A 22,225-nucleotide genomic window follows, 5' to 3' on the forward strand; every position below is an offset into this window, starting at 1 on the left:
ATTTTTGGCCACTAAGGGAATCAAGGGATGTGGGGATAGGATGGGAAAGTGGAGTTGAAGTAGAAGATCAGCCATGATCTTATTGAATGGTGGAGCAGGCTTGAGGGGCCGTATGGCCTACTCTTACTCCTATTTCATATGTTCTTATGGAATCATTCAAGCTATGGAATGCAGAGAAGATCCATGGGGCTGATCCCTAGCATCAAAGGATTAGATTAGGAAGAAAAATTAGAAAATGGACTCTTTAGCCTTAAAAAGAGATTGAAAGTAGACTTTCTTGAAATATAGAAGGTACTAAATGGCATAGATAAGGTAAATCTGGAACACTAGTTCAAGGTATGTCAAGATATTAGGCCGGGGGCATAAATTAAAACCAGTGAAAGGGATATTTACAGTAGGTAGCAGGAAGCACATCTTCATATTAAAGGTAATGAACATTGCCTTGTATTCCAGGTAGCATAGCGGGAGCGAAAATTTTAGATTCATTCAAGAGTTATCTAATTTGTTATATGACATGAGGCCAGAATATGCTTTCATAATAATGGCAAGGCTAATGGCGCTCATCATTATTTATGGGTAAATGGTACAGCAACTTCAGGCGAGGAGCAGATGCGCGGTTAAATGTGAATATCCAAAAGTTGCGCCGCTCTGCCATTAGCTTCGTGAAAACATCATCTCATCCTTAGTCCCCACATTTTGTTTAGAAACTTGCTGTATTTGCTAATTAAACGTGCCACAGAAAGTTAAGTCTTATCATTACAAGCACAAGTACCCTTTTAACAATGTGATAAGTGTTAATTATTGCCAATCAACCCCAGGGCACCGAAAATTAACTATTACAAGTGTGGAGTCTCATTCCTTCAGCTTTTGAATTTTTTGGGGAGATTTTAAAAATGTCAAATTTTAAATGTAAATTTTTTTTCTTACTTTTCCTTTCGGTCTCTTTTTTTCTCTCTCTCTTAATCCAGTCTTTCTTTCCCTCTCTTTATTTCTCTTACTGTACCTGATTTGACATTGAAACCACCTCCTTTAATTCACTCTCCTTCTCAGTCCTTTCTGTGTTTATTTCCCAATCCTTAAATCTCTTTGGTTGATGAGATACCCTATTGCTTGCCCTGTTCACTCAGGTCCCAGATGCCCTGATTCCCTCGCTGCGTCGTTATCAGCTCACACTTTCAGCAACTTTGTGGGCAAAAATTTTTTGAGCTGAACGGTGCAAGGGCAAGTTTAACTAATGGTAGATGCCGTTAGCTAGACTGCTGCAGTAAATTCTGGCCCATTAGAGGGGAATGTAAGTTTTTCTTTAATCTGGAGGAATGACCTAAAATGGACTTTACTGACCGTCCTCATCTGTAATTATCCTGTCATGTTGCAATCCAGAACAGCCTCTGCATTGCACAGAACAGCTAGATACTGTCAACAAAAAATTCCTTGGATCTGGATCAGAGTCAAGGAACATTAAGAGAGAATCCCAGAAATCCTGAGAGGCTTTTGGGGTGGTTGACAGGTTATAAATCAAACTAAAAATGCAGTAATATTTTACAAGTAAAGCTTGCACTCGTCTGAAAAGAAGCACTTGGTTATTTCGGGTCCTTTCTTATTCACGACATTTGCAGAAACAGGATTCATTACCCTGTTGATGATATTGGGAGTTATTCCCTTGTCCACGATTTTAACACAGGCATTACTTTATTTTAAATGGGTTAAATCCTCCACTAAATGAGCCAACAAAGGAATATAACATGAATATGTTACTCTAATATTGATAACAGTAAATTCGAGGCTCTGTAAGGAAGCGGGGAGGAGGGGGGGCGGTGGGGGGGAAGTCACCTTAATGAACGGGCAGAATTTGGATGGTTGGGTCTTCAAGCCACTGTGAGGGTGGATTATTCAAGCAGTTGTTAACAGTGTTGATAAAGGGAACAACAGCCTTGATTTACTGAAGTTGTTATCAGCAATAGTTTACATTGAGATTCTGATATTCATGCACAGAACCAGGGGGCAGGATTTTTCTCTATATTACTGACATTTTTCTATTGATGGTGGGCTGTAAAAGATAGAACAAATTGGGCAGGGATTCATTACATTGGATTGCTACCCATTTTTGCATCCATTCAGGTTTTCCAGTGTTACTTTTGCTGATGCCAGAAGTACCTGCCCGAATATGGACAGGTGCATTTAAATGAGGCAATAATGACCATGTGATGTCATACAGTTCCATCATTACCATCTCAGTAACACTGGACGTTACCTCTGCGTGTACACAACAGGCATCCAGACATGCTAAGCAATGTAGAACAAGTAAAACAAATCAAATCTCCGCTGCAGAAAGTCAAATCAATAGAGTGACTATAGGTTGACAATCCCACACTGTTGTTTCATTGAATCTTGATTGGATGCAGTAACATCAATTTCTTCTTGAGGCTGCCCAACCCTTTAAGCTGTTGCAGATGTCTAAATTCCTCAGCAGCAACACTTTATTGCCCACTTTTGGCACGCGGAAAGCATGCTCCACCAAACTTAGAGTTCAGATCACGCCAAGGGGCAAAATCCCACCACAATGTATGAAACACAAACATAAAACTCAAATAAAAGCCATTTGGGTTTGTTTCTTCCGATGAAGGGCCACGCTCAAAACATTAACCAATCCTTTTCTTTCGAGCGCCAATTGACCTACTGTGCATTTTTGGTGCTTTACTTTTAAATTTTTACATTATCCTCTGACAGTGGGGGTAATTTTATCTTGTGGCAATAGTGTAAAAGGAGATATATCGGATTGGGAACGAAGATCGGGCGAAGGGTATAATGGGCAGCCAATCTGATTATTGCCTATTTTATACTATCGCCGAAAGTTAAAATGAACCCCAGTGAGTCTAAAATCCAACCTAACTTAATTATCAGTATCTTAATGTAAGCAACTTAATGGGGGGTAATTTTAAACTTTCCCGCCAGGGCGGTATCCTGATGGAGCAGGTCTCTCACCCACTGTAGAACTCCCCCACCCCTCGCCCCACCCCCTGATTTTCACCTCTTTGATTTCACGGGATGAAAACTGGGCAGGTTCTACAACGAGCGGGCGATCCACTCCGACAGGATCCCACCTGGCACTGAAGTGACAGATTACCGCCAGTGTGTATGACTTTTATACAGTTATAATTTGGCGACTGCTCCTTTCAGAGAGCTGAATCAGGGTAAATAATGGTTCTTGGCACATTAAAAATGCCAATCCACGTGGTTCTTGCTGGGAAAAGATCAAGGTGGTAATCTGAGAATTGACACTTAAGGCGAACTGAAGGTAAATCGCAGGCTCAGGAAGCTGTCTCGGTGGCTCAGTTAATAACGGCATTGCTCACTGTGAAACGGATTCCATTCTGATTGTGTGGTTAACCGTGGTAGCTCTGTGCTGGGCACTCACTTGGAACTGGAGTGAGGTACCCTGAAATTGCTTCGTATACGATTCTTCATAGCTATCAGGCAGTGGGAAATTTCATTGAGTTTGAGATGAATTGAAAACCGCGAATACTGGAAATCTGAAATAAAATGAGAAAGTGCTGGAAAAGCAAAGCAGGTCGGTCAACATATGAAAGAGAAGAGGCAGGTTAAAGTTTTTAGGTGGGCACCTTTTGTCACAACTCAGATTCTGGGGTTTTGCTCCTAAAACATTAACCCAAAATCTGGAATTCTCTCCCCCCAAAAAAACTGTTGAGGCTGGGGGTCAATTGAAAATTTCAAAGCTGAGATCGATAGATTTTTGTTAGGTAAGGGTAGTAAGGGTTACAGAACCAAGGTGGAAAGGTGGAGTTAAGATACAGATTAACCATGATCTAATTGAATGGTGGAACAGGCTCGAGGGGTTGAATGGCCTACTCCTGTTTCTATGTTCCTATGTTCCTAACCTGTCTTTTCTCTTTTCAAATGCTGATGGGTTTGCTATGCATTTCTTGAATGTTTATGTTTTATTTCATCCAGTTTGTACTGGGCTGTATTGTAGCCCAGGGTCAAGAGGTAACAGGACACCAGTGAGAATAACGCAATGTGCCCCCTAGTTCCCTTGGTAAAGTATGCGGCTTTGTAAAGTGGGCCTGGTGTAAAATCCCAGCTAAGGAATAGCTGGATTCTGTAGTAATTTCTTTGAGGTTGGAATTGCACTGAATCATTTCCTGTGTCACGTGCCTTTCCCACTGTCCCAGCAGCGAGCAGGCCAAACAAATCTATTTTATGGCATTGCTTATTTCCCAGATGCTGTTGGAGCCAGTTATGGCACAGACGAGTTCAAGCATCCGTGGAACATACAGGCAAATCGTGAGGTGCCAAAAGAAATCGGACGTACTACAAGAGCTCGAGTTTAACAGGGCCAGCAGTGCAGGTGAGTTGTGCTTGTGTTATTCTTAGGTGCAAGCTGTTGATTGACTGACTGTGTGTGTTTGCTAACTTTAAACTAGTTGTTGTGGCTGAACAGGAAGCCTGCTGATGTGGGACAAGCCAGACAGCTTGTAAAAGCAAACAAAAGCTTCTCGTAGACATCTCCTCAAGACTTTTCCTTCTGTCAGAATAACACAGTACAGATTTTTAAGTACAACTTACTTGAACACTGCAATCTAAGCCCCTTATTCTTCTAAATCTGTTTCGATATATGTGTGTGCTAATATGACATTAAATGATTCAAACTCCAGTCACTGTATTTTTTATACATCATTAAATTGGACGTGTTGAGCTCCGTGGGTTTACATAGTTTCAAATTAAGATCCCAGAGGTGAAAGAACAATGTTTTAAAATATGGTTCACACGGGCTGAGAACAATAACGAAACAGATGCTAAAGGGGCTGCACATTGAGGATGTTCCGACTTGAAATAAGAATTGCTGTGACCCATACCCACTTCAGTCCATCCTTGTCATGTTCCACTGGCTCCTGTGCCCCAGAGACCTTTAATATCCTCGTCCTCACCTTCAAATCACTCCATGGTCTCACCGCTCCCTATTTCTGCAATCTCCTCCAGCTATATAGAATCATAGAATCTTGCAACTCAGAAGGAGGCCATTCGGCCCATCGTGCCTGTGCTGGCTCTTCCATGCCTTTCATCCATGTTTTGGACCTCTGACACACTCTTATTGCTTATTCCCCATTCCCTCTGTGCTCATTGACAGTGGTCCTTCTGCCACTGTATCCCTGCCCTCTGGGGCTCCCTCCTTTATCCTTTGCTGTGTCATCTTTGTCCCTGCTTTCATAAGCCTCTAAAAAAAACATTTCTTCAACCGTGATTTTGCCGCATCCCAACCACTCTTTTCCTCTGTGTATTTGTTGTCCACCACCTTGTCCACAGCTGTCAGACAGCTCTGTGTATGCGAGGAGTGCTTTCGAAATATAAGTTGCAATTGTTAATGATGAGTTAATAGATGAGTTTTGATTTAGGGCTCCACCTGAAATGTTACCCTTTCTCTTTGAGGTATTGACTGACCTACTGTGTATTTCCAGCATTTTCTACTTTTATTTCAAATTTCCAACAATTGTTATTTTTATTTTTGCATCTTTTATTGATTAACATTAACATTAAATACCCTTCTTTGGCCACCAGATGTCATCAACCAATATTTTGTAAATATTGCATGATATACTATTAATAGATTGTGTAGTGACAACTAGACACAGGTAGGTGCCATTGCGTCAGAAGGTTTGTAAACAAGAGCCTCTTTAAAGGTAAAAGATGTTTCAGCAGTCGAATGAAACAATACAGAAATCCGAATTTAGCAGCTTCTTTCATGACACGTCTGAAGGCCCCCTCCTCTTCCTTATCCTCCCTCAGTGAGAGCATCCGCAGGCATGGGGTCAGCTTTCACTTGTATGCTTATGAGACTCTATCTTTCCACTACCTCTCTCGAACCCTCGACTGCTATTGTACTGTCAGACTGCTTATTCGACATCCAGTGTTGGTTGAGTCACAATTTCCTCCAGCTCAACATAAGGGAAACTGAAGCCATTGTTATTAGCCCCCTGCCACAAATTCTGCTTCATTGCTACTGCTTACATCCCCCTCTGGGCCACTGTCTCAGGCTGAACTGGGCTGTTTGCAACTTGGTGTCCTGCCTGGTCTGGGCTGAGCTTTAAACCCTCCTTTCCAGCACAAAGACCGATTCCTTCCATCTCTGCAGCATCTCCCGCCACCAATCCTACTTCAGCCCCTCTGTCACTGAAACCCTTGTACATGCCTTTGTCACCTCCAGACCCGACTTCTCCAACACCCTCCATACTGGCCTCCGATCCTCCATCCTCCATATAACTCTGCTGCACATTTTGCTCACCCTTTGCCCCATGTCCTTGCTGACCTACCTTTGCCCACCAATGCATTCAATTTAAAATCTTCATTCTTGCCTTAAATTGCTCCATGGCCTTTCCCCGCTTTATCTCTGCAATCTCCTCCAGCTCCATATCCCTTCGCAAACACTCATTTACACCCACTCTGGCCTTTTGTACATCCCTCTCCCTTTGCTCCAACATTGTTGGCGCAGCCGCCCAGGTCCTACTCTCTGGAATTCCTTCCCTAAACTTTGCTGCCTTTCCAATCCTCTCTCTAATCCTTTAAAAACTTTCTCAAAACCTGTTTCCTTGACCAAGCTTTTGGTCACCATGACTGTCTGTGAAGCACCTTGAGACAATTTTTGTATTAACTCAAGTCGCCATTGTGAGGGTAAGATATGCTCATCTTTGGTAAATTAAATACTATTAACTTGGTTGAGATTAGGCAAACTTGTTTCATGAAGAACATGACAGTTGTGAGAAGAGGGATGGTTTGTACCCCAGGTACAAAGATGTCGGTTCGAATGCATGCACGAACTGGTAGATTATTCATATGTAAATGTAACTCGTAAATGTGGATGTGCAAGTAGCAAAACATTGCAGATTTATTGTCCCATTATTGTCTCATCTGGACATGGGGCAGATAGGATGTGATGTTAAAACTTTTACTGTGCTATTATCTCAAGCACCAAGAGCAGATTCTTTTGTGTGGATATCTATGCTGAAAGGCCCCTGTTACAAGGAGTAGTTTAACAAACTCTGCAATTTGGTGCTAAAATGTGCTTCTCCTGCCATATCATTTCAAAAGTATTTCCTGCCTGACTATTTTGTATGCAGTTCTAAAATAGTTACAGATGTTGAGGTGGATGCCAGATCTTCCAGTCTTGTGATGAGAAATGTATATGCTTTGGAAACTCTTAGGGGAGAGTAAAAACATTCTCAAGGGAAGTGTTCATAATGTTCACAGGCAAACATTCAGAACACATTTGCAAAGAAAATGATTTCTCATTATAAACTTCTCTAACATGCCCCTTCCTAGCTTTGAAAATGAAAAAAAGGTCAACATTACAGTGTAATATTGAGACAATTACACAGCCATTAAAGCAGTACACATTAATAAGATCATTTCTGTGATCAAATAAGTACTGTTTTTTTTAACTAATTATCCTACGGCCGTGCGATTGGCCTTTTATTGCCTAGTAATGGATTTTGGGCTACCTCAATTATTCACACAAATTTCAGCTGTTTTGTGAACTGAGGGGTGTGGCTGGGAGGGAGCGAAGAATTGCTCTGATCACCACGTGTAGCAATATTGTAAATGTGTCCATAAAGAACATGTTTGCAAAGCTACTGAGAGAGATCAGGATGTGGAGATGCTGGTGATGGACTGGGGTTGACAAATGTAAGGAATCTTACAACACCAGGTTATAGTCCAACATTACAGTGAGATCAGGACAGTTCTCCCCCCTAGATTAGTAAATTGCTGAGTTAAATCTAAGATTTTGATTTTCCAACCAATTCCTGGCAGACATTTTGATCTAAGAGTAACGTAAGTTAGTAAGTAGTCAGCTTGTACAGGTATCTGAACAAAAAATGCTTGGCTGAATAAATCTAAAACTATTTTATGCTGAACTGTTAACTCTCAGCTTCATTGTATGAGTGAGTAGACGTTATGCTTTGAGTTGATTTATAGCCCAATTACACTGTAGTTTTTGTGTTGATGCGATGTGGGGAGAAAAGTTGCTGAATCGACAGTGTAGCCCATTTTGACGAGCATTGTGATGACACCTTGGGGAGGTACTTTCACATTGCTTCTCACTAGCTCTAGTATAACTGCCAGACAATTGCAGTTGCTATGAAGTAAATTTTTAGTATTATCAAAAAGCTATTAACACTTGTCTAAAATTAAAACTTTAACTTGGATTTGGACACTGGTGAGCAGAGCTCTGCTCATGCACCGATGGGCTCTGCTCGCTTGGTTAGAGAATGATACAGAATCAGCAAAGTGCCTTTTCAGCAGGTATCTGTCCCAAACTGGAACCTGCAGTGCAAGTGTTGTAAAGCAGATGCCATGTTAATGAGATAGGTTTATACTTGACCAGGTGTAAAGTTAAAGAAAGATATTTCTACTATCCTGTCACTATAAACCAAGTGCAGTTTAGTAACAGGACATTTCTTTAACTTTACACACAGAGGATAATATCCTCCAGAGTACCTATAGTGGGAGCATTTTCAACATCTTCTGTTTATTTATCTTTAAGAGGAAACGGCAACTAAAGGGCATCCTTGTAGACTCGAGGGGCTGAATGGCCTACTCCTTTTCCTATGTTCCTGTCTTTCTATGAGCCTGGGAGACATCCATTTCAAAGAAGGTGTGCTCTGGCGATGTCATATTTCACAGAGCTGTGTCCTTTGACTTAATTGTAGTTTTGGCCTCTTTTCAAACCAGTTAGGAGCAACATTTGTTGGAAGCCATTTTGTTTTAAAATTCAGTCCCTGCTAATTGGAATGAGGAAGATACTTGAGTAACAGTGTAAAGCTCATATGGGGTAAATTTGTCTTTGCTGTGTTTGTTTTTAATAGAGGTTGCCCATGTATTCCAGCAGGTAGATGTATGGCTAGGTGACTACAGCCAATGGAAACCATAACCCTGGAAAGTAGATGCATGACTAGGCGACTGCAGCTAATGGAAACCATAACCCTGGTCGAGAATAGTTCTTTTTTCAGTTTGACATGATATTTTATTAGGACATTGATGACCAATATCCATGCTTGGTCCAGCAGGGATCTGAAAGATGACAGGAACACAGACAGTGGGTGTTTCAGTCACTTTCTCTAACACTTGACTTTTCCATAAGATCTTCCAAAACATGCCAATCCCGGTACATAGTTTGGGCAAATTCTGAGACCTCAAATCCTCTTTTGATTCATTGTACATTATTAAATTTTACTTATTAAATCCAGAGCTCTAAATGGGTGGTGACTGTGGTAACACGCTCACTTTTGTTTCTGAGACATGAGTTCAAATCCAGTCCATGCTGATAGAATGAAAGTTTTCTCTCTCTAATAGCTGCAAGAGTCCTACTTGAAATGCGTTTGGGCATTTTTCAATCCAGTTCCTAGTTTTCATGGGTCCACATCACAAAATTGCCTGCAATTCTGTAATCTCGCTTAGAGAGGCCGCAAGAATTGCTGGTGTGGGAAATGGCAAATTTCACACTGGTGCAGTAGGAAGTGCTGTAAGGTGGTTGTGATTAAGGCTCACTGTGGAGACAGAGTAATGTGACCTTTACTCTGCATTTGACCATGCTTTTTGCTTACAGTGGGTGCAAAAAGCAGAAGTGTTCCATTGTAGAGCAGCAACATCTTTCACCTTGACAGGAAGATCTTTCCCCCTGAAATTTCTACAACAATAGTGCCTAACTGATCAATAAAACTTTATTTCCATAACTGTAGTGTGTCTACTACACTACCAATGTTGAGGGTCATCAGCCATTTTGAAATAAGCAAAACAAAGAATGGAGTCATGATTGATCCAGATAGCAGGAAGTTTAATGCTGTTGACTGCAGCCTATATGATAAATTTACCGATTTACAGAGTTCATGGACAGACAGTAAAATGTACCAGTGTGGGAAGAAATGCAATTGGACTCTTGTCAAGCAGCAATATATAATGCAAAATATGTCAAATAAAACCACAGAACAAGATGTATATAGAGGCAAATCAGTAAAACTGTGGCTAATCAGTGCTTTATACCAAAGGCAGTTACTTATACAGCTGCCTCCTTAAAAGTACAAGCATTGGCTAAATTGCTTGAAACAGCTCAAAGTTCTTTATGCTTCAGTTACGGCTCTTCTAAATATAATTTTGGCTCAGTGGTAGCACTCTTGCCACTGAGTCAGAAAATTGGGGGCTCATCCTATTCCAGAGCACAAATTCGATGCTGTCACTTTGGTGCAGCATTAAGGGATTGCTGTGTCGTTGGAGGCCCTCACCTGGAGTTTCCGCAGGGCTTCTCCCGATCTCCCAACCTAACTTCAGCGGAATGTCAGCGCAAACCCCGGAGAAACGGCAGAGATGGCTGTCTGCGCTTTTCCCGCAGGGTTTCCGCCTGTTATGGCAGGTGATCTGAAAAACTCCATAAAAATTCTACCCCACCGTCTTTTGGATGATGATCTGCCTATTCAGGTGAATGTAAAAGATCCCATAGCACTATTTGAAGAAGAGCAGTGAAGTGTCCTGGCCAACGTTTATCCCTCAACCAACACCACCAAAAACAGATTAACTGGTCATTTATCACATTCTTGTGAGATTTGGCCATATTAGTTTTGGTGATGAGTAACGGACTAGAATTAATTAATCGGACAGTAAGGGAACATCTTGCAAATAGTGACGATAATGTGATTGAATCTGATATTAGGTTTGCGAGGGAGAAGGGAGAGTCACAAACTGAGGTTTTAAATTAAAGTATGGCAAACTTCAAAGGGATGAGAAATGAATTGACCACAATAAATTGGGCTGAGCTGTTAGCGGGTAAACCTAAAGCCAATCAGTGGGAAGGATTCAAAAAAGTATTTGGTACGATACAAAACCAGTACATACCTCTAAAAGGCAAAGGCTTCACTTGTGCAGTTAAGCAACTATGGTCAACAGATGAGTTAAGAGTCAGTATCAAGCTAAAAGAAAAGGCTTACACAAATGCAAAGAAAAGTGAAAATCCAGCGGAGTGGGAGAGCTAAAAAAACAGCAACAAAGGGATATAAAGAAAGTAATGAGAGCTGTAAAAAGAGAATATGAAAAAAACTTGCAAGGGATATCAAAGCTGTAAGTAAAAGTTTCATAAATACATTAAGACAAAAAGAGTGGTAAAGGACAATTTGGGCCCAGTAAAGACGGAAGCAGCAAGACCATAATGGACAATAAGAAAATGACATATTTGTTAAATGACTACTTTGTATCCATTTTTTAGTAGAGAAAGAGGATAAAATATCAGTGGTACACGGCAACTTAAAAATAAGTCAAGGGGAGGAAGTTAATGGGGGTTATATTGGATAACCACCGAAACTGGGCGCGGGGGTCACAGTGCGTGATTAACCCACGCCCGGTTGTTGAGATGCAGGCAGAATGCAACATTCGTGATTTACCTGGTTGCTGTGTCCAGCCAGCACTACCTGCACTGTTGATTGGCTGCTCACCAGCAGGGGGCCCAGATATCACGAGTGGCTAGCACAACTTAAAGGCAGCCTGCAGCTCTTAAAGGGGAGGTGCAGTGCGGCTGCAGGAATTGGTGGAAGTCAATTGGGAAGTGAATCTGTGCGGCAATATAGTGAAGCACGGTGATATTGGGACCTTTGGAATTTTTAATGAGCAACAACTGGGCTGCTCAATGTTTGTGGGACTCTGATATTTGCAAAATATAAGATATGGGTCCACATGGAGTCTGAACGGAGACCAGACATCACACATGTAAAACACAGATGAAGGTCCTGTCCCTATGTTTACAAATTGATGAGCTATTTTAAAACTCATGGCAGCCACATCACCCAAACATCCTGCAGGACACTCACCGACACACATCCTGCTTTCTTGCAGGAGAAGGTGGTGCATAATAGGAGGCAGCAAGTGGCAATGGCTCCATGGAACATGAACCTGCTGTCCTCTCTCAGGATGACAGCATCCCTGTCCCATGGAATCATAGAAATTTATGGCACAGAAGGAGGCCATTCGGCCCATCGTGTCTGTGCTGGCCGAAAAAGAGCTATCCAGCCTAATCCCACTTTCCAGCTCTTGGTCCGTAGCCTTGTAGGTTATGACACTTCAGTTGCATATTCAAGTACTTTTTAAGTGTGATGAGGGTTTCTGCCTCTACTACCCTTTCAGGCAGTGAATTCCAGACTCCCTCCACCCTCTGGATGGTAACATTTCTCCTCAACTCCCCTCTAATCCTTCTACCAATTAATTTAAATCTATGCGCCCTGGTTATTGACCTCTCTGCTGCCACACTCCCACCCTTGCCACTCTACCAGTGCCCTTGCTGTTGCCTGTCAGCTAGCCAGCCCACTCCCTGTAGAGTATTGAAACTTTATTATAGGAACATAGGAAGAAAGGAACAGGAGTAGGTCATTTAGCCCCTCAAGCCTGTTCCGCCATTCAATGAGATCATGGTTGACCTGTGACCTAACTCCATATACCCGCCTTAGCCCCATATCCCTTAATACCTTTGGTTATCAAAAATCTATCAATCTCAGATTTATAATGAACAATTGAGCTAGCATCAACTGCCGTTTTTGGAACAGCGTTATTGGAATCTACCATCAGAGACAGAGTGACTAAGCACTTGGCCAAGTATGAGCTGATTAAAGAGAGTTATCATGGATTTGTGACGGGTAGGTCATGTCTGACTAATCTAGTTAAATTTTTTGAGGTAGCCATCAGCATGGTGGATAGGAAAGTGTCTACAGAATTTGTCTATATGGACTTCCAGAAGGCATTTGAAAAGGTTCCGCACAAGAGATTATTAGCAAAATTGAAATCACACAGTTGGGCAGTAGGAAACAGAGAGTACGGTAAAGGGAATGTTCTCTGATTCATAGGATGTGACAAGTGGTGTTCCCCAGGGATCTGTTCTGGGGCCTCAGCTTTTCATACATCACAACAGTGACTATACTCCAAAAATACTTCATTGGCTGTAAAGCGCTTTGGGACGTCCTGAGGTCGTGAAAAGCCCTATATAAATGCAAGTTCTTTCTTTCTTTCTTTCACCATGTACATTAATGACTTGTATGAAGCGATAGAGAGTTGCATATCCAAGTTTGCAGATGACACCGAGTTAGGAGGCATAGTAAATTGTGTAGGTGAGAGCAGGAAGTTACAAAGGGACAGAGGTAGACTAAGTGACTGGGCAAAACTGTGGTGAATGAACTTCAATGTGACGAAGTGTGAGGTCGTCCATTTTGGATCTGAGAAAGACAAATCAGATATTATTTTAATGGTAAGAGACTGGGAACTGTGGAGGGGTAAAGGGATTTGGGTATCCATGTGCACAAATCACTAAAAGCTAGTGCATAGGTACACAAAGTAATCAAAAATACTAATGGAATGTTGGCCTTTATTTCAAGGATGTTGGAATACAAAATTCAGGAAGTGATGTTTCAATAGAATGGACCTATTCCCTATGGAGTTTAGAAGAATGAGAAGTGATCTCATTGAAACATGTAAGATTCTGAGAGGGCTCACAGGGTAGATGCTGAGAGGTTGTTTCCCCTGACTGGAGTGTCTAGAACTAGGGGGCATAGTCTCAGGATAAGGGGTCGGCAATTTAGGACTGAGATGAGGAGAAATTTCCTCACTCAGAGGGTATTGAATCTTTGGAATTTTCTACCCAAGGGGCTGTGGATGCTTAGTCGTTGAGCATATTCAAGACTGAGATCGATAGCTTTTTGGACTCTAGGTGACTTGAGGGATATGGGGATCGGACGGGAAAATGGAGTTGAGGTCGAAGCCATGATCTTATTGAATGGTGGAGTAGGCTCAAAGAGCCATATAGCCTACTCCTGCTCCTATTTCTTATCTTTTTATCTTCTTATCTTTAGTTGTACAGAACCTGACCCCACCTGTAGTACTGTGTTCAGTTTTAGGCACCAGACTTCAGGAAAGATGTATTGGCCGTGGACAGAGTATGGCACAGATTCACCAGAATTATACAAATGTTTAAACAGTTAAATTACGAGGACAGGTTGCATATACCTGGTGTGTATTACCTTGAGTTTAGAAGGTCGAAGGGTGATCTAATCGAGGTGTTTAAAATGATGAAGGGATTTGCTAGGGTAGATATAGAGAAACTATTTCCTCTGGTTGGGGAATCCAGAACAAGGAGGCATAATCTTAAAATTACAGCTCTGCCATTTTGTAGTGAAATCAGAAAGCAGGGGTTTTTCAAACAGAGGCTAGTGGAAATCTGGAACTCTGTGTCCCAAAAGGCTGGGGGTCAATTGAAATTTTCAAGACTGAGATAGATAGATTTTTGTTAGGTAGGGGTATCAAGGGATATGGAGCAAAGGCGGGTAAATGGAGTTGAGGTACAGCTCAGCCATGATCTAATTGAAAGGCAGACCAGACTCGACGGACTGAATGGCCTACTCCTGTTCCTATTTGCCTGTAAAACAACAATGACTGCATTTCAGAAGTAATTAATTGGCTGTAAAGTGCTTTTGGATGTGAATGGTGCTGCCTGAGTGTAAATTCTTTCTGTATAGTCATTAGTGGATGACGCTGACCCTTTTTTTGTATCCATATTTTGAACATTTATTGTTTCCTTTTGACTGTTATAAATAGAATTTTATTTTTTGCAGGTTTTCTTTTGCCTGTTAAAGAATTTAAGATTATTCTCAAATCAAAATGCCTGCCAAGAATAAATAGCACAAGCTAGCCAACTGGAATGTCCTAATCTGGTTCACAGAACAACTGAAGTTTGTGTGACACCAACAGGATGGTCCAAAATTGCTATCAGTTACCAGACTGAAAAAAGTCAGTCCCACAGCTGAAGAACAATCAGTTCAGAAGAACAGCAGTTGTTTGATTACAGAAATGATTCAGATCACATGTGCATTGAATTAATGGCTGTGTAATTACCAAAACATTACACCGTAATGTTGACATTGTGTTTTTCCGGAGGTAGGAGCAGGCTACTAGAACTTTATGACAGCAGTTTTCTTTGCCAATGTGTTCTGAATACTTGCCAGTGAACGTTATGAACACTTCCCTTGAGAATGCTTTTACCCTTTCCTTGTACATTTCAAGCATGATTATAGTAACAGTGCAAAACAGCCTCAGACGTCACCATAGCAACTGCATCAGCTTAGCATAAGCAAATACAGTCCTGGAATGTAAGTCTGATGTGATTTTCACAACCAAGATTTGCAGAGGTGCATTTTTTCCCAATTTTCTAGCCTCTTCTCCCCTCCTCTCTTGAAGCATTGACTAGTGCTGGGGTATGGCTCCAAGGTTGCCGGATTCCCTCCAATACCTTACCCAAGTGACTATTATTCATGTATGAGCCCAAGCAGTGAGTGCTGGCTGTCTATTTGAGAATGGGGGATCCAGTCCTGGGAGTAGAATTTCAGTGGGGGTTCTCCTCATCTCCCACCATGACTTCAGTGGGAGATTGGTGGAAACCCCAAAGAATTGGCAGAAACAGATGTTCACGCTGTTTCTCTGGGGTTTCTGCAGATCATCCGCTTCAGTGATGGCAGGAGATTGGGAAATACTAACATTGATATCCACAAATGTACACTTTCCAGTAGTGATCACTAGATGGTGATACAGGGCTGTTAACTTGTTCCAGTTGGTGAGTGTCAACTTGGCTCAATTGGTTGAGTGGCATCTTGACTCAGTTGGCAGCACTTTCGCCTCTGGGTCAACCCCTGTGTCAACCCCACCCAACTGCTAACCACTCAACTATCTTTCTCTAGCCCAGTGTTAACCAACATTCTTAATGGCTTCCTCTGTTCAATCAATACCACCATCATCACATCCCTCCTCAAAAAGTCCAACCTTGGTCTGTCTGCCTCATCTAACAACTTCCTAATCCCTAAACTCCCCTTCTTGTTCAAGGTCCTTGAATGTGACATTGCCTCCCAGCTGTGTGCTCAGCTCTTCCACAACTCACTCTTCGAATCTGTTTCCACCTTGCTCACAGCACTGAGGCCACCTTGGTCAAAGTCACTAATGATATCCTCTGTGACTGTGACTAAGGCACTTTATTCTCTCTTGTCCTCCAGCCTTCTCTGCAGCATTCAACATGGATGATCGCGCCATCCTCCTCCATCGCCTCTGCTCTGTGGTCCACCTCAATGGGATTGCCCTTGCTTGGTTCCACTCCTACCAGTCCCATTACATCTCTTGTGATGGCTTCTCCTCCATATCCTTCACGGTCCCCTCTCAAGTTCCCCAAAGATCCATTCTTGGCCCCTTCCTTTTCCTCATCTACATGTTGTCCCTGTAACGTCATCCATAGACATGGGGTCAACTTCCACATGTATGCTGACCTAACTCAACTCAACTCAACCTCTACACCACTAACTTTGATCCAATGACCATCTATTTGCCTGTCTGACATTAAGGCTGCCATTAGCCAGAATTTCCTACAATAGAACATTGGGAACACCAAAACCATAATTTTCCACTCTCAACCTTAACATTCTGTTTGACCCAGAATTGAGTTTCAAGCCCCATATCCTATCTAGAAGTAAGACTTATCAGCTCTAGCCTGGTTGTTGTCCAGGTCTTGTTGCATGCGGGCATGGACTGCTTCCACCTTTGTAATATTGCTCACCACTGCTGCAAAAACCCTAATTTATGCCTTAGGCACCTCTAGACTCAACTTCTCCAATGCCCTCCTTGCATGTCTCCCAGCGTCTAGCATACATTAACTTCAAATTGTCCAAGACTCTGCTGCCTGCACCCTATTCCACTGTATGCCCCATTCACCCATCACCTCCATCCTCACTGAACTACATTGGTTCCCCACCCACTTCTGATGTCCTCTGATCCTCTGTCTCTGGCCTGTTGTACATTCTCCCTTCCCTACACTCCAGCTTCAGGGGCAGGGTCTTCAGCTGCCTCAATGCTACCCCTTGAAACTCCCTTTTCAACCTAGTTCCTCACCTTTAAAAGCCTTCTCAAAACATATCTCTTTGACAAAGCTATTAGTCACCTCTCCCAACCCTCCCGGAAAGGCTGGTAGTCCTCTCCTTTTCTGCTCGGTGAAATGAGTTGGGATATGTTTCTAAATTAAAGGTTTTATATAAATGCCAGTTGTTATTGTTTCAGAAATGTGTGGTTTGAGACCCACACCAACGCATAATCTAGGCTGATGCTCAAGTATACTACTGAGGGAGTGCTGCATTGCCAGAGGTGTTGTCCTTTGGATGAGACATTAAACTGAGCCTCCTGGTCTACCTATTCAGGTGCACATTAAAAAAACTGTAATGTGAAGACGGTAGAGTTGGTTTTCTGGAAACATGAGATCATGTTAACTGAAGAGCCTTTTTCATCTATTTCAGGGTGCTGAGGCCCAGTGAAGTGGTCTTACTGCTATTTTGGCTGCAAGAAGGTAGTAACACAGACGGGGTGACAAGCCTACCAATTTTGGCATCCACTTGCCACTGTAAATAACACATTAGAATGTCTTGATACTGAATGCAGTCCACTTGCTATGTCAAACGACAGCCTTGTTAACATCTTGCTGTGCTTTCCAGCTCCTTTCCCTAGAACAGCTTGTTGCTACCCTCAGGCTGACTGAGACCCCTGTTGCCAATAACATGGGTTCAATGGATGTGGTGATAACTCTCCCATGACAATGACATCGTTTGAAATGCATGCAGCTACCTGCACCTCACGAAGCAAATCCACAGTACTGTAATTATCACTGACCAGGGACGCTGACTTTGTCAATGACGGATCCACCTCTCAATTCTCCCTTTTATTTGGGGGTATGTACACCCGAGTTTCATACTCGCAAATAATTAAAGAGTTTTACGTTCCACTAATACATGGGAGACACTACGTTCTGCGAATTGTGAATATTTTTTTGTTTCTGTATGACATTATTTATAATTGTGCCAAGTGTTTTTTTTGCTACTGTCCAGACCTTTATGTACAATGTGGAGAACAAAATATAGGACTGTAATATGTTCAATTTAACATATTTTTAAAAATTCATTCTCGGGATGTGGGTGTCGCTGGCAAGGTTGGCATTTATTGCCCATCCCTAGTTACCCTTGAGAAGGTGGTGGTGAGCTCCCTTCTTGAACCGCAACAGTCCGTGTGGTGAAGGTGCTGCCACAGTGCTGTTAGGAAGGGAGTTCCAGGATCTTGACCCAGAGTCAATGAAGGAACGGTGGGGGGGGGGCGATATATTTCCAAGTCAGGATGGTGTGTGACTTGGAGGGGAACGTGGAGGTGGTGTTGTTCCTATGCACCTGCTGTCCTCGTCCTTCTAGGTGATGGAGGTCGTGGGTTTGGGAGGCGCTGCCAAAGAAGCCTTGGCGAGTCGCTGCAGTGCATCCTATGGACAATACACACTGCAGCCACGGTGCGCTGGTGGTGGAGGGAGTGAATGTTTAAGCTTTTGCCGATCAAGCGTACTGGTTTGTCCTGGATAGTGCTGAGCTCTTTGAGTGTTGTGGAGCTGCACCCATCCAGACAAGTGGAGAGTACTCCATCGCACTACCGACTTGTGCCTTGTAGGTGGAAAAGAGACTTTGGAGAGTCAGGAGGTGAGCCATTCACCGCAGAATACCCAGCCTATGACCTGCTCTAATAGCCACGGCATTTATGTGGCTCGTCCAGTTCAGATTCTAGTCAATGGTGAATCCTCAGGGCATTGATGGTGGGGGACTCAGCAATAGTAATGCCATTGAATGTCAAAGGGAGGTGGTTAGACTCTCTCTTGTTGGAGGTGGTTATTGCCTGGCACTTGTGTGGCATGAATGTTCCTTGCCACTTATCAGCTCTAGCCTGGTTGTTGTCCAGGTCTTGTTGCATGCGGGCATGGACTGCTTCATTATCTGAGGAATTGCAAATGGAGCAGAACACTATGCAATCTTTAGCGAACAGCCCGACTTCTGACCTATGATAGAGGGAAGGCCATTGTTGAAGCAGCTGAAGATAGTTGGGCCTAGGACGCTGCCCTAAAAAACTCCTGCAGAGATGTCCTGGGGCTGAGATGATTGGCCTCCAACAACCACTACCATTTTCTTTTGCGCCAGGTATGACACCAGCCACTGGAGAGTTTTCCCCCTGATCCCCATTGACTTCAATTTTACTAGGACTCCTTGGTGACACACATGGTTAAATGCTGCCTTAATGCCAAGGGCAGTCACTCTCACCTCACCTCTGGAATTCAGCTCTTGTGTCCATATTTGGACAAAGTTGTAATGAGGTATGGCGGAACCCAAACTGAGCATAGGTGAGCAGGTTATTGGTGAGTAACAGCCTCTTCATAACACTGTTTTGATGACTCCTTCCATCACTTTGCTGATGATTGGGAGTAGGCTGACAGAGTGGTATTTGGCCAGGTTTGATTTTTCCTGCCTGGGCAATTTTTCACATTGTTGGGTAGATGCCAGTGATGTAGCTGTACCGGAACAGCTTAGCTAGAGGCGCGGCTAGTTCTGGAGCACAGGTCTTCAACACTACAGCCGGGTTATTATCAGGGCCCATAGCCGTTGCTATGTCCAGTGCACTCAGCCATTTCTTGATGTCACATGGAGTGAATCAGATTTGTTGAAGATTGGCATCTGTGATGGTGGGGACCTCGGGATGAGGCCAAGAAAGATCATCCACTCGGCAGTTCTGATTGAAGATGGTTGCAAACACTTCAAACTTGTCTTTTCAACCCACATGCTGGGCTATTCCATCATTGGGACTGTTTATGAAGCCTCTTTCTCCCGCTAGTTGCTTAATTGTTCACGACTGGATGTTGCAGGCCTGCAGAGCTATGACCTGATCCGTTGGTTGTGGGATTGTTTTGCTCTGTCTATCATATGCTGCTTCCGCTGTTTAGCATCGCACATTGCCCTGCGTTGTCGCTTCACCATATTGGCATTTCATTTTCAGGTATGCCTGGTGCTGCGCCTGGCATGCTCTTCTACTCTCCTCATTGAACCAGGGTTGGTCATCTGGCTTAAAGGTGATGGAGGAGTCATGGATATACCGGGCCATGAGGTTACAAATTGTGGTGGAATAAAATTCTACTGCTCCTGATGGCCCACAGCACCTCAGTTTTGAGCTGCTAGATTAGTTCTTAATCTATCTCACTTATCATGGTGGTAGTGCCACATGTCACAATGGAGGGTGTCCTCAGTGTGAAGATGGGACTTGGTCTCCACAAGGACTGTGTGGTGGTAACTCCTAAGAATGCTGTCATGGACAGATGCATCTGTGATAGGTAGATTGGTGAGGACGAGGTCAAGTACATTATTCCCTTGTTTTGGTTCTCTCACCAGATGTTGCAAGCCCAGTCTGGCAACTATGTCCTTCAGGACGTGGCCAGCTTGGTCAGGGGTGATGCTACCGAGCCACTCGTGGTGATGGACATTCACAGCGTTCAACATGGAGGAGTACTGATTCATCAGCTGAGGGAGGGCAGTAATCAGCAGGACGTTTCCTTGCTCATGTTTGACCTGAAGCCATGAGACTTCATGGGGTCCAGAGTCAACATTGAGGACTCCCAGGCTGCTCACTCCCAACTGTATACCCTCGTGCCCCCACCTTTGGTGGGTCTGTCCTGCCAGTGGAACAGGATGTACCCAGGGATGGTGATGGTGGAGACTGGGAGGTTGGCTGGTAGCTATGATTCTGTAAGTATGACTATGTCAGGCTGTTGCTTGACTAGTCTGTGAGACAGCTCTCCAATTTTGGCACCAGTAAAATATTTATTTTTTACAAAAACAAATAACGATTGAACCCTCCACTGAGCTTTAAAGTATTAGGTTTTGAGTGAATTGCATAAGAGGAATACCTATGGGATAACTGTGCTAGAACTGCGGAAAATCTTCATAACCTGCTCAGGCAAACAAAGCGGTCTGTGAATCTGATGCTTCTTTTACATTTTGGAACCATTTCAAGAAGAAGCAGATTCTGCCATATCCTGGACTCCAGACTGAAGAATCAGGCCCAGGGTGGGTTACACGGGACTGGAGCAAGTGTGCACTGGAGGCTGATTGACAACCATGATTTGCTACTTGATTTCTGGCTGCTGGATCTTGACGTGATGGTTGATGGAGGTCCGTACAGACCAGAGATGCAGATTATTGTTGGGAACAGGTCACCTGCTTTCTGTCTCAGCCAGGAATTGGCATGTAGTGCAGGAGAAAGGCTAGAGACCCTAACATAAAATGTGTGTATGTGTGTGTGATGTGTCTGTGTTGTGTGTGGCGTGTCTGTGTTATATGTGTGGTGTGTCTTTGTTGTGTATATGGTGTGTGTGTGGTGCGTCTGTGTTGGTGTTGTGTCTGTTGTGTGGTGTGTCTGTGTTGTGTGTCTGTGTTGTGTAGTTGTGTCTGTGTTGTGTGTTGTCTGTGTTGTGTGTTGTGTCTGTGTTGTGTGTTGTCTGTGTTGTGTGTTGTCTGTGTTGTGTGTTGTGTCTGTGTTGTGTGGTGTGACTGTGTTGTGTGGTGTGTGTTGTGTCTGTGTTGTGTGTTGTGTGGTGTGACTGTGTTGTGTGTTGTGTCTGTGTTGTGTGTTCTGTCTGTGTTGTGTGTTCTGTCTGTGTTGTCTGTGTTGTGTCTGTGTTGTGCAGTGTGTCTGTGTTGTCTGTGTTGTGTCTGTGTTGTGTGGTGTGACTGTGTTGTGTGGTGTGTCTGTGTTGTGTGTTGTGTCTGTGTTGTGTGTTGTGTGGTGTGACTGTGTTGTGTGTTGTGTCTGTGTTGTGTGTTCTGTCTGTGTTGTGTAGTGTGTCTGTGTTGTGTGGTGTGTCTGTGTTGTCTGTTGTGTGGTGTGTCTGTGTTGTGTGGTGTGTCTGTGTTGTGTGGTGTGTCTGTGTTGTGTGGTGTGTCTGTGTTGTGTGGTGTGACTGTGTTTTGTAGTGTGTCTGTTGTGTGGTGTGTCTGTGTTGTGTGTTGTGTCTGTGTTGTGTGGTGTGACTGTGTTGTATGTGTTATGTCTGTGTTGTGTGGTGTGTCTGTGTTGTGTGTTGTGTCTGTGTTGTGTGGTGTGACTGTGTTTTGTGGTGTGTCTGTGTTGTGTGGTGTGTCTGTGTTGTGTAGTGTGTCTGTTGTGTGGTGTGTCTGTGTTGTGTAGTGTGTCTGTTGTGTGGTGTGTCTGTGTTGTGTGGTGTGTCTGTGTTGTGTGGTGTGTCTGTGTTGTGTGGTGTGTCTGTGTTGTGTGTTGTGTCTGTGTTGTGTGGTGTGACTGTGTTGTGTGTTGT

General features: G+C 43.3%; 1 protein-coding gene across 5 annotated transcripts in view; it reads left to right on the plus strand.

Annotated features, from left to right (window-relative positions):
- The first annotated feature begins 4,194 nt into the window (after positions 1 to 4,194).
- Positions 4,195 to 22,225, plus strand: part of tspan18b (tetraspanin 18b) — a 95,166-nt gene continuing 77,135 nt past the window's right edge. For 3 of the 5 annotated variants that reach the window (XM_068007374.1, XM_068007376.1, XM_068007377.1), the window contains exon 1: positions 4,195 to 4,366. The gene's annotated coding sequence lies outside the window, so the exon portion shown is untranslated. Of the gene's footprint in view, positions 4,367 to 17,357; positions 17,408 to 22,225 lie in introns of all 5 variants that reach the window. The other 2 variants (XM_068007373.1, XM_068007372.1) reach the window with 2 other exon arrangements.

Source organism: Heptranchias perlo, chromosome 27 (genome assembly GCF_035084215.1).
Source record: "Heptranchias perlo isolate sHepPer1 chromosome 27, sHepPer1.hap1, whole genome shotgun sequence".
NCBI classification, from domain to species: Eukaryota; Metazoa; Chordata; class Chondrichthyes; order Hexanchiformes; family Hexanchidae; genus Heptranchias; species Heptranchias perlo.